Below are 7,079 nucleotides of genomic sequence, written 5' to 3'. Positions count from 1 at the left end.
ACGTGAAACGAGCCCTTGGTGTTTGTTTCATTGGACCGTTAAACCTCAGAAACCCGAATCCTGCTGTTGGCAGGATCAGAATATCATTTATTCTTAAATTGCTGACCATTTTTCTTGGAACTCCTCTAGATTCTCGCCGTTTGCTTGACAAAGTTCCAAGTGAAACCACATTGTTTCAGAATTTCTGCTTAAGAAAAGCTTCGCGTTAACTCGCCAACATTTTGAGAATGCGGTCCGTTTACATGGAAACAACAGAAACATTAAAAACAATGTAGTTTTCACATTGGTCCACTAGTGGGAGCTGTTCGACTGAGACTCACTTTATTAGACTTCACATCAAATTGAAAACTCAGTGCAATGGCTCGGACACAGCAGGAATACTGACAGTAACAGTGAATGTTGTGATTTAAACATGCAAAAACAACACAGAAAACCCAGAGAAATGCAGAGAGACCCATAAAGTATTTTAATTAATGAGTGAATATTCTGATCATTTGGCAGCATCTGGGTCTGAAATGTTGCCGTTTCAGTATTTCTAGGTATGCTGGAGAGCACATTTTGGCACTCTGGGGTTCAGGTTGATGTTTTTTAATCATTTTTACCATGGACTCCCATCACCCATCACCACTAGCTCCAGTCAAGAGTTGGTTCACTCAATTTTCTTAAAATCTATGGAAATAAAACTGAAATTCTAATTGCTCTCGCCAAATTCTCGCTCTTTAATCTGAAAACCTCTCATTCGTCACTGACACTCTGTCCCGAAGGTGACAAGCGAAAGAAGAAGTTCTGACTCTTCAGGAGAAAGAGGGAAGCCTTGCAGAGACACTTCAGCTCTGATGATGGGACAGTCACCGTTTGTCCAAGTTTATGAAATGCACACTTCACAGTGTGACTTCCAAAGATTAAAAGAACTGGAAAGTGACATTTGACATTGAAAGGTCAGTGTTTTTAGATATCACCAGCTCTTAAAGCTAGGGTTGGCGATTTGAATGAGATACATTTTTTTAAATACTGGTTAAAATGATCTTTATGACCCGATGGGAAGCAATTCATAGCGTGTTTTTAAAGTAGTTTGGAAAATATCCGCTATCTACAGCAGGAGCAAAACGGGAAAAACAGCAACCAATCGTCTTGACGGGACACCTTTTTTTAAACCAATCAAATCCCTTCGCCGTTCGACCTGCCCCCTGCGCGTACATGTCAATGGCGTGCACTGACCCTGGTTCAGTGTGCGCGTACAAGGACGGAGCGTCGTTGCAGAACGGCGGAGAAGAATGTTTGGGGGTTTACTTACCAGTGAGTGCGCCATAACTTGGCGTAGTGCAAATAAGGAAAAACGAAAAAAACGAAGCGCTGAGGACAGGTTACGCCAGGAACGCACTGGACGCGGAAGCGCCGCGCGCGAACGTCTCTGTGTCTCCGCTCCCAACGGAGCTCCTCCAATGGGGTGGGAGCTGGGCGGAGCCTTGGGGAGACGCTACATTCGTGCTACATGCTAGTTTTCCAAGATCGCCAACCCCAGCTTTAAATGACGACTAACGACGGTTCTGCATAAATGTCCTCACAGTGCAGAAATGGAAGCAGCACACAAAGAAGAAAGGAAAAAAAACCGAATGTCCTTCAAACTGAGGCTCTCATCACTCGTCCAGCAGAGGAAACTGGTTCTACTTCCCCCTCTTTCACACTGAGAGCCTGACTCACTGCAGCCCAGCTCCAGGAGCGCAAGACTCGTTATATGGACATTAAACATTTACCACTCACCAAACCTCAGAGAGAGAGAGAGGGAGAGAGGGAGAGAGAGAGAGAGAGAGAGGGAGAGAGAGAGAGAGTGAGAGAGAGAGAGAGAGAGAGAGAGAGAACATGGATGAGTTTCCAGCAGAAACACAGATGAGAAGGAAAACAACTTTCTGGCCTCTAATGACACTTATGAGAAGATTCAGTCCTGCTCCTGCCTGGTTTGATTTTTATGAAGGACAAAGGGAGACAGACTCTGTAACACACACACACACACACACACACACACACACACACACACACACACACACACACAGAGAAACCATCTCCTGATCATTCACACTGATACGCTCAGTTTGCTCTTTTTCCTGCATCTCACACTTGAGGCTTTATTCCCTGCTAAATTTTAGAGGAATGTATTTTAGTGAAAGCAGCCATTTAGCAGAAGAAACACACTCAGGACTATAAGTGACTTCAGATGATGAATATACCAGTAGTACATGCTGTGTCCAACCCAAACCCTGCCCTGCTTTATTGAGGCCACCGTGGAAAGAGTTTAATCACAGTCAACCTAATAGGTGTGATACAGGATGTTCTATTTGCTGTGATTTCCGGGTGGATCATCTAATTAACTGGTGGGTCTGTTTGTCAATCATTCTGACGAGCTGCTTTCGTAAGGCTGTTCTACGTGCTCGCTCCCAATCAGCTTCTCCCTTTTGCGCATTCAGTGTTTATGTAGCCCTGAGCTTCTGAGCTAGTACTGACCGATGGCGAGTCTGACATCATGAAACTGGAACTGTTTCGGAAAACAAGCTTTATGAGCGAGGCCGATCGCAGAAACTGTAAACAGAGCCGTGCACGCCCGGAGAAGATGAGGTCGCGCTCGCACACTTCCGCCATTGATAGGCGCTTCCTGGGAGAAGCAGGAGAGCAGGTAGGATGGTCTGGCGCATGCACGTTTTTCAGAAAGTGAGTAACAGACGTTTGGCTTCGTCTTTTTGAGAAAATCCTACATTACACCTTTAATTAAAGCAACACTAGGGAACTTTCAGTTTTCGTTGATTTTGGCGGCGCCAGTGGACAAAAGCGGTAGTGTTTTGCCTGAAGGAATACTACAGTTCCCATGAGGCCTAGCGCGTGGCGTGGTAAACTGCTGCTCCCGGTGGCGTGCTGTCGGCCTGAACTCGCCTACATTTGTTTCCAGTGGCTGTGTGAAGGACGGATAGCGACGAGGTCATGAATCTAATGGTGGCTAAACAATGTTATATCATGATGTGACACATGCTGTAAAGCAGTCCGCACATTTGGAGTGTTTTAGTGTGCAGGGTTCCTACCACCCTCCTCACAGCTGCTCAGTCCAAGTGAAAGCAATACTGACGCCCTCAGCCCGTGACAGAGGGTCATTCAGCTGGCTGTAAGTCGATGTATCGTCACAAAAGATATTAAAATGTTTTATTAAGGTTGAAAAGTTCCTTAGTGTAGGTTTAAACATTTTTATCTCATTAATTTTAATATGAATCATTATGAATATGAATAATTTCTATGAAAACATGTATTTTCATCACTGATTTTGTTGTAGGTGTAATTAAAATTAACTAAAATTATCAAATATCTGCCCAACAGAAGTACGACTTCCGCTCCATTTTAGCTGATCTTTTCAAATTAAAAGCCTCTAACAAACTTTCCACTGAGTAATATCTTTTAATGCAGCTCGGTGAGGGATTTATTAGCCGCAGATGTGCTGCCACATCAGTGTTGGACGCAGCGATGCCTGCCTCTCCTCAGGTCAGTTCAAGGCTCTGGTGCTTCAGGACGGCGGTTCCTCCTTCCTCCTCTCTGCTCCCTCCTTGTGGTTTTCCTCTCTCAGCTCGGCCCTGAGCCTGAAGGCCGCCTTTGTTCGCCGGGCATCGTGAGACCATCATGTCTTCTCTCTAACATAATCAGCTTTTGTGAATTACAACAGCGCCTAATGGCATTAAGACCTGGTGACACTCATTCAGTCCATTAAGTTCCTGCATGGCTCAGACTCTGGAACAGTGGAGGAGAGCGAGGAGAGAGCGGCGGCCGTCCGAACAGCATCTCTGCCTGGTCGGACGGGAGAATTACAGCCAGCGATTCTTCAGAATGCGTGTCGTTGTTTGAAGTCGATCTGTTCCCTGATTCACGGCTCTGTCTGTGGATTCACTGTAATTCTGTCTGCAGGGGCTTTCAGGGAGTTTAACGGAGCTGTGCTCCGTTTTGATCCAGTCAAACTTCAACCCACTGGTAGAAAATGTAAATCCAGCCTTCCTACTCAAACTGCTCTGTTTGGGGAAAAGCTGCTATTTTTATGAGCATTTAATGTAATGATTAGTGAGTTTGTCTAGCCGCTCGCCTGGCTGTCCTCTCAAGACATTCTGATCACAAACAAGCCAGCAGCAGGTTCACCATCAGTTATTTATTTCCACACCTTTTAGTGGTGACAAATTGCTAATTAGTTTTTATGAAACAAGTGTTTAATTCAGTGGGATCATTACACTTTTGATGGACATAAAGATAATAGAGCTTCTTTTTTTTCCAGTAATTATCAGTTGTATAAGAATTAACTTAGAATTAAACCTTTGGAACGACGTTGTTCCATCCTTTATCCTTGACACAGTGCAGTCACTAAGCAAAGCGATTAAAAAGGTCATAAATAATAAAGAAGCTCCGGCTGTCATTCAGAAGTGAAATGTTTGTGGTTGGAAGCTCCAGGGCTTTGGGAAGAACAGCGTTTTTCTTTATCACTCAGATCTTGTTGGCTGCTTTCCTGGACATGGAGCCTCGATTTCCCTGCAGGAATGAACTTTTCTCCACAGTCGCCTCAAACCACGTCTCATCGTCCTCACGTCAGGACACGACAGCCGCAGATCTACCACCTCAGCAGCAGCTTTTCCTCCAGGTCAGCACTTTCATGGACACGATCCTCCAGCGGCTTGTCTTTGATATTCAACCATTAGAAGAGAGGGACGTCCGGTAGAAACCAGGGAGTCTGGTCTCTCAGGGGGAGAATTGTGCAAATTTGTGCCAAAAAATTAAAATTGGCACGCTCCAAATCCAAAAGCCTAATTTCAACGGGGGTCGCCATATTTGGCAAAACAAAATGGCCGCCACCACTGTAACTGTGTCACATTTCATTGAGCAATCATGAAAAACACGACTGGAATGAAAAGATGTTGGTTTGTAAAGAGCTGCATGTTAGAATATGCAATTCTTGATATAAAAACTTTATGAAAATCATTTTCTGGGATCTTCTATGTCAAGTGTCAAAGTATGTAATGTTCAGTTTCACTTGGCAGCCATCTTGGATTGACAAATGAAAAAAAAATGGACTTTTTGATGGTGGTCATTTTGTTTTGCCAAATATGGCGACCCCATTGAAAATAGGTTTTGGCACCCGGCAGATTTGGATTCAGAGATTATCTGGACCTGATAACCGTCTGAGTTCAGGACCAGACGAGGTCCCAGGCTTGGTCCTCCGGTGGGACAGAGCAGCTTTTGAACCCAAGACTTGTATTAAGCAACTGTTTTTCCAAGAGCAGCATATGCAGAGTAATGGAATTCAAACGTACATTTGTAAAATGAAACCTCCTTTTTATTTATATTTTTCATACAATATTTGCAATATAGCAAAATCAATGTATCAAATGGAGAAAGTAACGGGATCGACTGATATTCAAATCTGAGGTGGAAAGTAGTGGATTACATGTCCTGACTTTGCAGTAATTTTGTAGTTTTTTTTTTTTTTTTTTAGTAATTTTAGATTTTTTTAAGCATTTTTTAGATTAATTTCACTTTTGACCCATCAGTTTTACTCTACGACTTCGGAAATCCTTCCTGTCACCAAGTAAAAAAAAAAGAAAGAGAAACAAAGCAGAAGTTATGCAGCTGCACACACCTGTGTGCAGAGCGCTGTGAGAGTGTGCTAAGCTCTGCTGGTTTGTTGTTCACAGTGAAGCGACAACAGTCCACAGTCTCCTCCGTCTTCCTGGTCGGTTCTGGTGTCTTCATTACACTTTAACCTTCAGCTCAGATCGCCGGACTGCGGATTCTGTTCAGGTAATAACACACATCACACACATTCTCCCCCCATTAAAACCATTAAAATCTCCTCGGTGCTTCAAACGTCACATCTCTCGCTCTCTTCAGTGGTTTGAAGCGAAACCTGCAGCAGTCAGATCTCCACTGCATTTTGTCACCCATCCACTGATCTCCAGCCTCTGCCCTGTGTGTGAATCCTGCATGTTCACATCTCCTCAGAAGACAAATCATCTTAAATGAGCCGATATGACTGTTGCAATAGTCAGATATGAGCTGGGGTTAAAGTGATTGTTTGTTGTTGTGTTGATTGTAGTATTGTCACCAAAATCACATTAAAGGAGATGGATTTATCTCATCGTGCCTTAATTTGGTCTGACTGTCATGCTTGGAATGAACTTTAAAATGAACTTTAATCCAGAAAAGAAAAAAAAAAAACTCAAAATATTGACTATTTCTGTTGCTGTTAACACTTGGATCCTTCTCTCAGAGCGGAAATGGAAAGTAAGAAGGTAATTATTTTCCCATCACACAAACGCTTTACTTAGGATTTAATCACAGAGGTAAAAATGTTGGAGCTTCTTCCACTCTTTTTTAATTTCCTGTGCTTACGTGTTTCTCAACTTCGTGGAAGGGAAGTTGGACTGATGGATACTTTAGTGCTCAAAGTTTCATCCTGAAATTAAATTAAACTCGTTTTATTGTTGAAGGAAATCAGGATGTGTAGTTAAGGTTTTAGGAAATGAAATAAAAGTTGGAAAGAGAAGAGCAGTGAAAGTTTTTAGAAATGGAGAGAAGAAAGCAGCAGCCCTGATGAGTGAGTGAAGATGAATCCTGTGATTGATCACAGTCAGAAGTGATTTGTTCGTACATAAACGTCACTCCCAGGCGTGTTTTATCGATGTTTTTCCTCTTTTTCCCAACATGTGCTCATGAAGTAGTTTCTCTTCTTTCTCATTCAGTCTGATGACGTTTTATGAAATGTCGGCATAACCACGTAAAGAGAGCAAAACACCTTCAGCTCTGACTGAAGTACGCAGGTTAGGAGTTTATTGAGAAAGCTTAATTCAGGATGAAGGTGCATGAATTCCATGAAACACAGTTTCCAGTCGATCATTTAAATCATATTGGAATGAGAGGAGAAAATGCATCTGAAACATTTCAAAAACTAAATGCATTTCCTGTCATTCACACACTCCAGGTTTCTTAAAACTAAAGGAAAAACCAGGCATCCAGCTTGTTTTAGTGACTTTAGACACTGTTACACCTATAATCTGTATTTGTTTAAT

This window comes from Salarias fasciatus, chromosome 19, assembly GCF_902148845.1.
Source record: "Salarias fasciatus chromosome 19, fSalaFa1.1, whole genome shotgun sequence".
NCBI classification, from domain to species: domain Eukaryota; kingdom Metazoa; phylum Chordata; class Actinopteri; order Blenniiformes; family Blenniidae; genus Salarias; species Salarias fasciatus.
The sequence above is the reverse complement of the archived record's forward strand: the minus strand, read 5'-3'. Positions refer to the sequence as shown.